We start from the raw sequence: 14,528 nt of genomic DNA on the forward strand, positions 1-14,528 counted from the left end.
TTATATTAATACATACACATACATACAATTAATTTAAATCAATTATTTTATATGTCATACGAGATAGGTAGAAGGAAGAGTCTTATCACATATGTTTTGATTAATATTTGTCTATTAGAAGTTAAAACAAGATTTTTTGCGAAAGGAATGGAGGAGGTTTGATTTTAGCAAATACAAATATTCAAAACACACAAATCACTCAGGGTAAACACCACACGACGTAACCATTAAAATTGATGAAATGACGAACAAAAACTGCGGTCGGGTCTGTTCTCTTTACACTAAAAATTTGTTTGTACATAAAAAAAAATTCATTTACATCTACATTAATTAAACCAAATTATATTGAATGAAATATTACTGTATAAAATTCATATAGTATAAAAATATGTCATTTTATTGTATTTATTAGAGTCTTTTTAATATAAACGGATTACGTGAAAAGTTAAGTATAGTTTAACATAATATGAATAATGAAATAAATTCCTAAACTAACCTTATAAAAGGTATCAAAAAACAACCCGAAATTTGTTTAAATTACGTAATCATGTAATCCTCCGTCAAAATTACACAAATCACAGAAATCACTCAAAAAACTCATAAAACACCACATGACACATTTGCATATTTTAATTATAAATAATTAATTATGAACTAGGTGAAATAATGTTTCTGTTGATTAAAATTACTTTGATATCAAAGCACCCAATAATTAAAAAAAATAATTGAACGTAAAAATATTTCACAACCAATTAGAGACTAATTAACAGTAAGTTCTAGTTTCAAGTTTCATATGCAGTAGGTGCATTGCAAATTTCATGTTTGTAAACTCTATAATTGTAAAAAAATTGTTGTCTATTTTGTTCAGTTGCTATCCAATATTTATTTATTATTTATTTATAATCATAAAATTGGGAAAATGTATTTTTCCCTGCAATATATCGTCGAAATTCTTCTTATATATTTTCATATTTTCTCATCAAATGGTTATAAATCTTTTGGACCAACACGTTGAATATTATGTTCTTAAAGATTTTTAAATTTTTATGTGACCATTGAAAATTCTTAAATCTTAAATATATTAATCGTAAAATAGTGGTAAAATTTTTACTTTTACCTTTATCTCTTTTTATCTATTAATTTTATTTTAACTTTATTTTAAATGTCTTGCCGAGCGATAAAACCCACAATGGGTTTTGGGAAAAATTGTCTTAATGTGTATATTATAAAGTTAGGATATTTAATCAGTATATTTAGTTTACCTCATTGGTTGAAGTAGTAGCATTGTTAGAGACTTTCCCTCTTAAGTCACCACCTACTTCACCCTTTCTTGAAACCCTATTTTAAAAAAAAAAAAAAACTCAAAGAAGCTGATCATTGGTACAGGTTAGTGATATAGAAAGTAGTGTTAAGTAGGAATTGTATAATCATCTATATCTTGTGTAAAACCGCTCCCTTTAACCTGCTCTAACGAGTTTTTCAAGACAACTTCGGTTTTACTGATATAACATCTATAATAATAAAATTACTACCGGTAACCCATTATAAAATGTCAAAAATAACAAGAATCTTCTGGACTTAGAAAGAATTACGTCCCACAATTTATTTAATTCTTAGTTCCAGATTGTGACAATTAATGTGTTAGTCTATATTATTACAACAATATTCGCAGATAATTTTATAAATATACTATATATAAATAATCATTATAAAAATCAGATTTCTTAATTTTTATAACATTTAAATTTTTTTAAATTAAATTCGTGACAGCATCTCTTAAAATAAAAAGATAGGAACGTGCTACACATTAAAAATTAATAAGAATAATTAATTTCAATTAAGACCATAAATTTTGTTGTAAAATAAAAAATTTTATTTGCTCTTATATGTTCCATGTTTTATAAACTTTTTAGACTTTTTTTATTTCAGACTCAATGAAACATAAAATTATTTTCCACTGTTATTAGTAATATTTTCTCCAGGAAGTTTTTGAAATATGGTCCACAACCTCCAGTATTATAAATGGTAATTCCGAAGATGTAAATAGAATTTCATAAGAATTTCCCTAATCAAATGTCCCATTCCATTTTAACTACAGATAGTTTTAATAAACATTGTGACCTCTGGACATATACATATGTATATACATGTCATAATACAAATTTCTGAAAAATTTATTTTAAATTGTTAAAATGTTGAATATTGAAATTGTTAATAATTTTAGTAATATAGAAACCATCGTACTATTTTATTATTTTTGAACCAATTTATTTATATTATATTAAAAAAATATAGCTGGACGAAATACTAATAACTGATTCACATGTCGTGAGATTGATTCAATCAATTTATCAATTTATCTCTATTCTAATTAATTCATAGAACCAGACAATTTTTCAAATAAATCGGCTTTATTTCGCATATTAGTATCCCTGATTTTGCATTCAAGAATTTCCCACAAATTCTCAATAGGGTTAAGGTCGGAACGTCGTGCAGGCTACTTCATTACTTCTAGATTTTTCGTTAAAAAATTGTTAACCAATTTTAAGGTATATTTTGGATTGATATGTCGAAAGATATACCCTATAGGCATTTTTCAAACAAATCCTACTCTACACCGTTACTTGGGACGTCTCTGACACCTCCATACAATCACAGACCCTCCTGCATGTTTAACAATTGGCTTTATGTATTCATTCGTACACCGTTCGGACGTCGAACATGAACAATGCCATCGCTATTAAACAGGTTAAACTTGGAGTCGTCACTTTAACCAATTCTTTTCCAGTCGTTTCCTGTCTACCCAATGTGTTCTTGGGCAAATTTCATTCTGGCTGCGATGTTCTTCTTTCGTTTTCGTTGCTGGTTTACAACTTTTTAAGCCAGAATCTGAAAGTCTTCGACCTACAGGCCTAGTAGAAATCCCAGAAGACCCAGATTGGTTCATAGCAGCAGAAATTTGGACCGATGATAAGAATGGATCGACCTCAGCAATATGCACAATTTTTTTATCCTGACGTTGAGTGTTTTTTCGTGGTTTGTCTGAAGATTTACCAAATGCTACTATGCTACTGACTCTATATTTCCAAATTATTCGCGAAATACTGTTGGGCTTTCTCTCTCTTGGAAATTTCCACTTGCTTAACACCTCTTTTATCAAAATCTTTATATTTTATTGCACAACTGCCTTTACCCACTTTAATGAGGTTATAGTATTGACACACTCAGGTTTAAAATTTAGGTCAGGTTTAAAGTTTAATTTCAACACAATTCTTGGTGTGCCATACAGAGTGAGTAAAGTACATAATAATTATAGTATACGTTATGTTTATTATATTAATCATATTGATATTACCTTTCAAATTTTGAAAATATAAAAAAATAAGAAATTCCAGGTATTATGACCAATACTGCACATACATAGAAAGTAAAAATGTACCCATATAATAAAATATTATATCAATCTATATTTAATTATAAAAAGAATCTGGGAACGTTTAAGTAGTGCCTGATAAGATCCTGAATATATGATTAATTAAAAAAAATTAATATTGTTTTCAAAACAATAAATATTTATGGGAGACAACGACATAAAATGCATTTGCAAAGATTTATTAATTGCAAAAACAGGATACAAATACATTTGGAGCAGCCGAAACACCTTAAGCGCAGTCAGATCCCCGTGATTAATGTAACAATGCAACACTACAAGTTCACAGCTGTTCATTTAAATCGAACCACAACACACACACGCATACACATACACACACATACAACCCTCCACCCTGCGTGTGTGTTTACGGAAAGGACAGCCCGTGGCATTAAAACTGATCCGGCCCATAAATTACGCTGTCACGCATGTATGCCGGAGTTGTTTTTTCCGCGAGGCACCTATACATCTCGGCCAACGTTTGCTGCTACAAATAACACACTCCTAAACCCCCAGCCTCCCACCATTTACCCCAGTTATGTGCCGTGACTTGATGGTAATAGAGTAGTTTTTTTTTGGACAGGGATAAAAATGAGTTGTTGATTGTTGGAAATACATCAATTGTGCCAACAAATTCAATATGCATAATCCGGTTGTGATATCCGTATAACAATTTCTCTTTGTCGCATACAAATTGCCAAATGATTAATTCCTTTCATAAAGCATTTACAATCAAACGGCATGGACATGGTCGAAGAGATAACAGGCGGTTATTCTCCAGAATCGAAGTAATCTATGCAAATTGTTGATTAGAAAGACATAAACATTTCACTGCACAATTTTGATGTTTCGCTGTGCCGTTATCTGTGAATTGATAGACCATTATTTGGTTGAATTGGACAACAGTCTTGACTGATTTACCGCCGAACCAAAAGTATGTTTTTGGTTGAAAGGACTTACCAGCACAATCATGGTTTACATAAATTATAACAAATTTGATAAAACAATGCAAGAAATTACGGTCCAATTCTAATTGTATGAGACCACACTGCCAGATAAGCTTCAGTAAATTGCTTGTGCTTCCATTTCAATTAAAGTTAATGAATTAAAGTACTAAGAGACTTACTCCTCATTACACCCTTACGCCGCGATTTTGCTTACTTCCAATTCGATTCAATCGAGCATATTACTCTTGTGAAAGGCGTTTCTGAAGGGATCTTTATAATTGACGAAATCAACCATTAAATAACTGATTGCGACAGGATTAAAGTAACGAAGACTGATTATGTTAATTTATAAATTGCCCAATAACAGAAAGCTTGTAAATAACTTAGTTTTTCTAATACATTTTTGTGATGTATTCAGTAATAGGTTTAAAAAAGTTTTACCCAGCAATCATTTTCTACTTATTACCTCATACATCAAAGTAATTAATATGTTTATAACATTGTAAAGGTCACTGGTACTTAAATCAAAATTTAATTACCCACTTTTTACTTACGTATGTAATGATTACATATTATAACTTAATGTATTTAATTTCATTGAAACTCCAATTCATAAATATATTCATAGTATTACATGCAACAGTTAATTAATAATTAGTAAAAACAACAAGTGCTACTTTGATACGAATAATTAAAATTTACGTTATTATACAACTTTGAAATGACTTAATGTGAATGAACTTTCTTAAGGAAAACACCAATGAACAATTAATTTCGTTACCTCAACTGGGGTTGAAATAACACAGATAAAACATGTCGTATAAATGCAAATACACCTTGTTCAATTACTTAACCTTGATAGAACAGTCAGAAATGTAACGACCCAATTAATACCACTACTAACACTACCTAGATAAGAGGGTTATATTATTCGTAAGATGCTAAGTCAACATTTCGAACATCCTTGGTTAAAGAGAAATGTGTGTGGATAAAGTTTTGTCAGTTCTCGTTAATTTACATTGAAAAGTAAGTGTGAAATGTTTTAAATTACAAACATAAATATTTTAAAGTCAATTTCCCTACCGATCTCGTAGAGATTGTGTATAATATATCATTTGTAGCATTCAAATTTATGTAAATTAAGCGTTACTTTTGATTTCTTTATAAATTCGTTATTTAGACTTTGATTTTATCACGATGGGAGTAACATTTAGTTTAATATTTCTTGAAATGTCAAATTAGTTGTGACGAAAACAACAACAGGTGCAAAAACACTTCCTGACAACTGATGTTATGGCTGATTGGAGTGGAAACATGTAACAATTTTGCCAAAAAATAAATAAACAACAAAACACCTAATAGCCGGAAATGCGATCCGTCCGGATATACGTCATATTTCCGAACCATTTGCCATTCTATCACTGTTAGGGACAAAAGTTTCATATTTATTTAAGGAAAACGCCCCCGTGATAAGGTCACACACATGAGGGAACTTGCGGCCGATATTCGGACCGTCGATTTATCGCATGCGGAAGTTCGATTTTCTGTTATTCTGTGGTAAATTAAATGGCGAATTTTATCGACACGACGAAGTCGTTTTAGGTACTTAATGAGAGGTTACTGGAGGAAAACACTTTAAAAAAACAACATTTTTTTGAACGAGTAAATTTCCATTTATAGTAACTTTCTCGGATCTATAATCAATTGGGAACAAAGCATAAGAAACATTTTGCTAATGTGTGTGTGTGTTGACATTAAATATTTAAATATATTCACGGAACTGGTAAGGTCAAGATTTGCGGAGAAACATCAGTATTCCATCCTATACCTGTACAGTTATTCAAGGTCTATAAGCGTACCGCGGATTTTAAATAAAATTCATTAACCTGTTTTAAAAGTAGGTACTTGCAAGATTATATCTCGAGCACGTGATAATTTGCGGACTGATTAAATTAGAAACTGAGACAAACCGTATGTCTGAACAATTACGTATGGACAAGATTGAAATGAAATTTATAAAATTGTAAAAATATTGGAGAACACAAAATTTTAGTACCGCAAGTACTTACCAGTTCTTTAAAGCTGTAATGTTTTGTGAAATAAATACGGGAAAACCGGTTTTATCATCACCACACGCAACATGTTTTGCACAATAAGTTGAAATGCAAGTGTTAATTAATTGTAGAATTAAATGGTATCTTATAAAACCAGTAAGACAAACTAAATATAAAATACTGTGTCCTGTTATCAAGGAATAAGGTGAAATTTAAATTAATGTATGTATGTAATTTCACAGGAAAAATATCATTTGTTATTTGACATTGACTTTTTAATATGAAACTGTTTAAAGCTATGTATAGAGAACTTCGACTTCTGCGACTTCTATCACTCGAATCTTCTCGTGTATGAAACCAGTGACAGTTTGCATCATTTCCTTGTCCCTGAAGTTTTGATATCTTCTTTTTATTTCAGTCAGGTGCTTTTAAATTACTTAACCTTGTTGATCGCTTTGACCACCCATATTTACTGAGAAGCAAATGACTGAAGAAAAAATTAATCTTAATGGTCTTATTAGAATCTGGAAGTCAAAATTGAATATTCTAGTATGAATATGTCTTTGAGTGAATGATAATTAAATGAATCATTGCATGCCTATTGCGTTGTACTTTTATAGCATTTGTATTGTCTAAAAAACTTAACGATTCCTTGAAGTGTGTCCTTATTGAACTCCTTTCAAATGTTCACTCGAATAAATTCTCGTTGTACAATAAAAAACAAAAATTAGACTTTTTGATAATATTGAAATTAGAGGGAAAATCAGTAAGTCATTTTTCAACGATTTATACAATTTATATGAACGAAAAATATTGAAATTTATCCTATAAACAGCCTTCTTGTAATTTTTTATTACAATATTTTAATTTTTTACACAATCTTAGTCTGCTGTAATTGATTGAGCTATCCATTAAAAATATTAAAAAATGTATTCAAATAACGAATGTGAATGAAAAATTCATCAAAAATTAAAAAAATAATAATAAAAAAGAACAATTAATTTAATTTTAAGTAAAATTGTTAATTTAGATTTATAAAATTTAAAATAGAATAACCAATTCCGGAGAGGGGTTTTTAGTCGGTTAGTCCGACACTGCCTTCGACTTCCACCAGAAGGTGTCTTGTAGATTTTCCCCTCTTTGACCCAATAAAAAAAAAAGAATAACCAATTAAAATTGTTATTATAAATTTATTAATTTTAAGATATTTAGTTTAAAAAATTAAAAATAAACGATTAAAATAAAAAAAAATTAAATATATAATATGGATAAGTTAAATTTATAAAATTATAAAAATTAAACATAAATAATTAATAATGACAGTCTAAAATAAGTAAAATAATTAATTTAAATTTATAGAATGTAAAATATTACATAATATTAAAAATAAAATAAATAAATTTACCTAAATTAATTTATTTAAATTTATTATTTAATAAATAATTAAAAATATTCAATTTAATTAAAAATAAATAAATAGAATTATAGATTTTATAAAAAATAAACTATTAAGCTTAAAAATTTAAAAAGAAACTGTTAATTTAAAAAATAATAAAATTGTTGAATTGAATTTAAAAAAATGAACTTGTTTATTTGAATTTATAAAATTTAATAATTCAAATTTTATAAATTTAAAGTTTAATAGATTAATTACAACCATTTCAATTTAAAAAATAATAGAATTTTTATATTACATTTACAAAATTTAAAATATCAAACTTAAAAAATCAAAAGGAAACTGTTAAATTAAAAGAAAAAAAGAAGAAAGTGAATGAAAAACTGATCAAATATATAAAATTGAATATATTAAAATAATACTAATCATTACTATATTAAAAAAAAAATCAAACAATTAAATTTAAAATTAAAAACTAATTCAGTTTTTTTGAATTTAAAATAATCTAAAGTTTGAAAATAAGTAAACTCAATAATTTATAAAATTTAAAACATTTTAAACTATTGAACTAAAAAAAATATTAAATACATAAAATTTATAGTAAACTCAGTAATTAAAATTAACCATTTAATTAAAAAGAAATAAAATATTTAATTTAAATAAAACTTCCTATGAGGAGAAGAAATTTCCATTAATATAGTTTGTTATTACTAATTGTTTCTGCAAAATATTACAATTTAATATTTCATACTGCGTATGTATAATAATTGAACGAGCAATGAAGTTTCTACGGTTTCTATTTTATTTAAATTTATTTTTCATACAGGAAATTAACTTCGTTATTTTGTTTATTCCATATTTTGTTTAGTTTATATGGCAACAAAACTATCATGTGAACATTAATTTTATACCGTACCTAAAATTATTTGATTAAATAACAAATAATTAGGTTTAATAATATAAAAACAATATTAAATATTAAAAACAAAATAAATAGCGTATTTATTAAAACATGTAAATACGATTGCGTTACCATTTAATGTTGTTTCAAAATATCTGGAAATACGGGCAATACAAAATGAGGTTTAAATCACCGATTTTAATTTCGGAACATCCGCTGCTGCGCTTGATAACACAATGTTCACTTCAAATTGTAACAATCGGTACGCCATTGAATAAATAACAATAATAAAAAAGATTTTAGATTTATCAATGGCAGTGTCGCCCAACTTTACCTGGATCACAAAGGAATGGATTGATTGAATTTGAATTATTAATAAAACATGCAATGTAATGCCACTCGTTATAGATTGAGGTCAATTTTAAAAAATGTAGTGGATTAAATGTTTTAATTTAAAACTCAAATACCCACAACAAAAAAACTTATACATATTTAATATATTGATTGACTTTTTTCGTTTTCTTTGACTTTACTATTTTGTTGTTAAATATCATTGCTGTTATTACTGTATTTGTATATAACAGCTATTTTTGCATAAATGAAGTGAATATTAATATTTTCCCTATTATTACTACTTTAAATATACCATAAAAAGAGAAGTCAACCGACCAGATAAACAAATTGCTCACCTTGAAATTTGAACAAAAATACTCGAACGAAATAGAAGTCAATACTTACTTCTGGATGCATCGTTGTCGTTTAGTTAATAAAACATGTATTACACATCAAAAGTTTTAAAAACTAATTTGTTTATATTAGTCCTAAAAACACGCAAAAATGCAATATGAATACGTATGTTAAAATAATAATTATAATATTTAATGCATATTAAATAACATTATAATTAGGCCTCGACCGATATATATATGTTAAATAAATATAGTTATATTACTTTTTAAACGTAAATAAAGAAATAAAATTTTATAAATTATGATAATAAATAATCTATTTAAATTTAAAAAGTTGCCCATTTTATAAAACGTACTAAATAAGATTCAATTATACAGTTAAGATTTACAACACATCTTTAAAACTTTATTAATTTAATTAAAAATTGGCTAGTGAATATTGATTGGATAAATGTAGAAAATATATTTACATATATTATATGCTCAAATATTAAAAAGGATTATAAGATAATAAAATATTTTTTACATATTTATTTATTTTACATGTAAAAGAAAATAATCTATTTTATTATTCATAAACCGGTCTTTTAAATTTAACATCCTTTAAAATTAATACATAGAAAATTCCACAAAACTACCACATATTAATATATTCGTGACAAACTTCAACCTACTTCACTTTAAATTAAATTATGTTGTATAGTGACGCAATATATAAATCAAAGAAAAAATGTAATAAAAATTTGGGAATAGCCGAGATTCCACAATTAATTAAAAATTTGTTTTAATCTTTAAAAGTGTATAATTTGGACGTGTTATTAGTGAACATCGTGTACTAAACAAGATTCAAATAATGAGTTTTGTTGGTACTAAGAATTACGCTAATTGTGATAATTAATGCGTTAGGTCACTAATTTGATTTTCAAAAATATTTATGTCACTTTATTTCACGATTTATTTACTTAAAATCAAACTTAGGCGTTTATAAATGTGATTTTTTATTACTGGTTACCCATTTCAAATACAAATTTCGTTAACCGTAAGCCTTTAATATTAACAAATTTTTAAAAATTAAATTGATATCTGCCTTACATACTCTATAGAGATTTGATGTGTTTTTGATGAGTCTATTTGTTAACTCAGATGTATAATCAACTTTGCCCTTTAAGATGTAAAACTTGAAAATTTATCAAATTTAATTTAAAAAGTTTTATATGTAAAGTTTAATTGTTTTTATTAATTTTAATTGTTTTCAATTAAAGTATGCATAAAGAGAATTTCTTGTCAGCTTCGTGGGAGTGAAAACAAGCAGAAACGAAATGTATAATATGTAACAAAATATCTGTGTTTTACCTTTAAATTTTATATACATCTTACAATAAATCAGGTACAAGTTACAAAAAATTTGATACAGTTAAACACATTCAATTAAATAATAACAAATTAACTAAATTAAACAAAAACCGCTCATTTTTCTATGTGTACTGACAGTGGTGAACCGTGGTTGTCATTTGTCTTATATTTCACAAAATTACGTTAAATTTTTGATATATTCTCAGTTAATTATCATTTTATGTATAGAAAATACATATACAAATAAAACTTACATAGTGTTCCATTGAAAATAACAAAATTATTGATGCTTTTAGAAAAACAATAATGATAGATCCTATTTATCAAAATTTTAGACAAAAAAATTAATAACTCAAGAACAATTAAGTTTAGGTATAGGATAGAGTATAGCCATTTTATTTGAAATTACATGTTTAAATTAAAAATTTAACAATATACAGGGTGTTCCATTCACATCTGTTGAAATCGGTAAAGAAAATATTTCATACCCATACCTTTTACCGATCTCTATAAATTTCTAATAAATAAGTTATAATTTATTCATTAGATTAGATTCATTCATATAAGTACATATACATTGAAACAGGACATTCCAATATTTTTGAGAAATAATATGGGCCGAGGAACGTACATATTCACGTCCTTTTTACAATTGCTTTCAAGTGAGCCACATTGTATATATACCCCAACAAAAATACAAATCATTTTCGGAAAATTAAAGTCTTAAAAGAGAATCTATATAAATAAACTAAATATCAACAACTAGTAATAATTATAAAATTTCATAAATAAATATGACTAGTTACAGATTGATACATGATACTCTTCAAACATAATTACTGTTTTGGAACAACAGTAAACTTATGAAATTTTAAATTCTGACCAATAAGAATTTCAAAGGTTTCATAAAAGTAGAAGATTTTAAAATTAAGAATTATCAGCAATATAAAAACTTTTGAAATAACTAATAAAAAAATATTTTAAAAAGCTCCAAGCTTTTATATATAATATTAAATTTTAAAAAATGCCAATTTTTGACGTTTTATCTTGAAATTGTTCATGAAAAAATTTTTGTTGAAAGACTAGTCTTTGTAAAATTTGTCCATAATGCACTTTTTCAATTTTTTATGATTTATTGTCAATTTAACAATTTTAATTAAATTGAGGTGTCACATTTTATCTCACAAAATAAAAAAATCAATATTTTTTCATATATTTTTTTTAATGTTTTTTAGGCGTGGTCAATTGAAAAAAATCAAAATAGGAGAGATTTTTCAGGTTTTTCCTTGAAATTTTTATGAATTTGAACTGTATAACTAACGATATTTAAAATAAATTTATAAATATTTGAAAATATTATTACTATTAAAATATTTACAAATTTGGAAAAAAAAACAAAAAGTTTAAAGAAGAACATAAAAAACAGGATTTTTTAAATTGAAAATTAATTATTCTCTATAATATTTCGATATTTTCCAATCGACATTTCTTATCAGTTGTACCAAAATTTTCGATGATGTTTGCCAAAAATTTTAAAAAGCTTTTAATAATATCGTAAATTTTATTTTTTCTTTCCCAAAAAACAAAAATGCAACAAAAAGGGGAAACGAAATATAGATAGAATAATAGATATTAATTTCTTGTAGGTTTTACTATAAACGATATTTGACACATTTTCAATTATTTCTCAAAGTTTGTCAAATTTTCTTTATGAAATTTAATTAAACAGGTCAAAATCAAAGATACATTAAAGTTGTCTCTTATAGAAAACACTTTGTATAACAATATTCACTCATACATTAAACAAGTCACATGACCCAAATTTCATTTTGTAATTATAAAAAAGTTTACCAAATTTAATGTTTAAACGATATATTTTTTGTATCTTAGCGTATACAATAGATTATGTGACGTGCGCCACTGTATACCAAAACATTATGTTCGAATAAGGAAAATCTTTATAAATTTATCCGGAAACAACAGCGTATAGTAAACATAACCATTAATGTTCTCGACAAAGAGACAAAATCCTAAATTATTCACGATACGCCCAGGCGACGGTGCAGGAGCGAATTTTGAACGCTCCGAAAGCGTTTCGTTGAGTAGGTCAGGATTAGCGCAAGGCAGCAGGAAATACATGCGGTCCGCCGCTATTTACAGTACACCCATCGGACCAGTGGCAAACGACACAACGTGCACGTGCGAACTATCGTAAAAAATCGATGAATAAAAAAGCGTGTTTCTTCTGATCGAATAAACCGCGTGCAGTTTATTCGATAAAACCATTCGGCGTGTGTACGCAACCACTGGATCCGCACAACTTGCAATTTCAAAACGGTTGTCCTTGCATTTTGACTTTCCCTTATCCTAGTTATTGTAATTGCAGGAATTTCAAATCGGATTTTCGTTTTCAATGTCTCAAGACCGTGCACATGCATCACGCACACGCCTCGATAAAATTGAAAGCCCGCATCCGTGATGCGTCCGTGAAGACGTGCCGGAAAGAAGAAATGCACGGAGATAACAGACAAAACTTACCGAAACACAATTGCTTGCGAAATGGACAAACGGCAAACCCACTTTCTATAATACACTTTCCAGCGGATCGCTGCGTACACTTCGAGCACAATTTCAAACACAAAACTACCTGTAGCATATTTTACTGCACCGACATGTGAGGAAAACGATTGGCGGTCCGTGCGAGAACCTGAAACTGCCGTACTGTTCCGGATTCGGTTCACGAAAACATCGCACAGATTGACAGGAAGAATGGGACAGAGTTCGCTCAAAACAATCGCGGCAGACAGTCAGCTGCGAACTGCCAATGTGAGCGGTGTGATTTTGTTGTGGACGTACCGTTGTCGACGGACGGTCGCGAGATGGCGCTGAACGTCCCGCACATTTCGGATCGCAATCAATAATTCATAAGTTTTTCATACGGCCCTCCGTGGGCTTCGTTGATTAATCGGGACGTACAGGAGAGCTTTAGTTTTCTCGACGATTCGGCGTTTTGTTTTCGTTGATTGCGTAGTTTTTGAAAAAGTAAAAATTAACTACATGACACCCACTATAAGAGGGGTAACTTTAATGTAACTTTATTATGAAGCTGTAGAGAAAGAAACTTTCCGAAAGTTATGCTTCTGATGGGTTATGTACAGTCGGCTGCAGAATGGCATTACCACCCTAAGGTCCAGTTTCGTTTGCGGTCTGAATATGAGAGTTAGGGTGAGAGAGAGAAGGATACAGCAATAATATACTTGTACAAGTGAAACAACAAATTCGTTGTCTTGGTGGGCTGTCCTATATCATAAATTAACCCCAAAAATTCAATGAATTTACATAAGTATTTTTAAAGTAAACATCTTGTAAGGTGAAGTAACCCCATAATTTGGGTTGTACACTTGTAACATTTCTAAATAAATACAAATATTATAAAATCGAATGAAAAAGTAACTTTTACTCTTATTTTATTTATTTCACATTTCTAATAATAGTGATTTTTTCTCAATTCTACTAAAATTAACAAAAACTGATCTGTCACTGCTTTAGTTAATATCCAAAATTAATATTATTGTATAAATGTTCTACAAATTATTAACTTAAAATAAATTCAAATTATTTTATTATTTGTGATTTAGTTAAAGCAATATTCTTTTCCTAAATATGAAATTCATAAAATTTTAATTATTAAAGACATATTTTTATAGTAACAAAACGAAATATAATACACAATAAAATAAAAAAACAGTTTTTGAACC

The 14,528-nt window shown here is 27.6% G+C and overlaps 1 protein-coding gene across 3 annotated transcripts in view; it reads right to left on the minus strand.

Annotated features, from left to right (window-relative positions):
- LOC109600751 (furin-like protease 2) overlaps positions 1–13,586 on the minus strand; it is a 323,673-nt gene extending 310,087 nt beyond the window's left edge. For all 3 annotated transcript variants that reach the window (XM_049965263.1, XM_049965262.1, XM_049965261.1), the window contains exon 1: positions 13,309–13,586. The gene's annotated coding sequence lies outside the window, so the exon portion shown is untranslated. The remainder of the gene's footprint in view (positions 1–13,308) is intronic.
- Positions 13,587–14,528: the final 942 nt, after the last annotated feature.

Source organism: Aethina tumida, chromosome 3, assembly GCF_024364675.1.
Source record: "Aethina tumida isolate Nest 87 chromosome 3, icAetTumi1.1, whole genome shotgun sequence".
Classification (NCBI taxonomy): Eukaryota; Metazoa; Arthropoda; class Insecta; order Coleoptera; family Nitidulidae; genus Aethina; species Aethina tumida.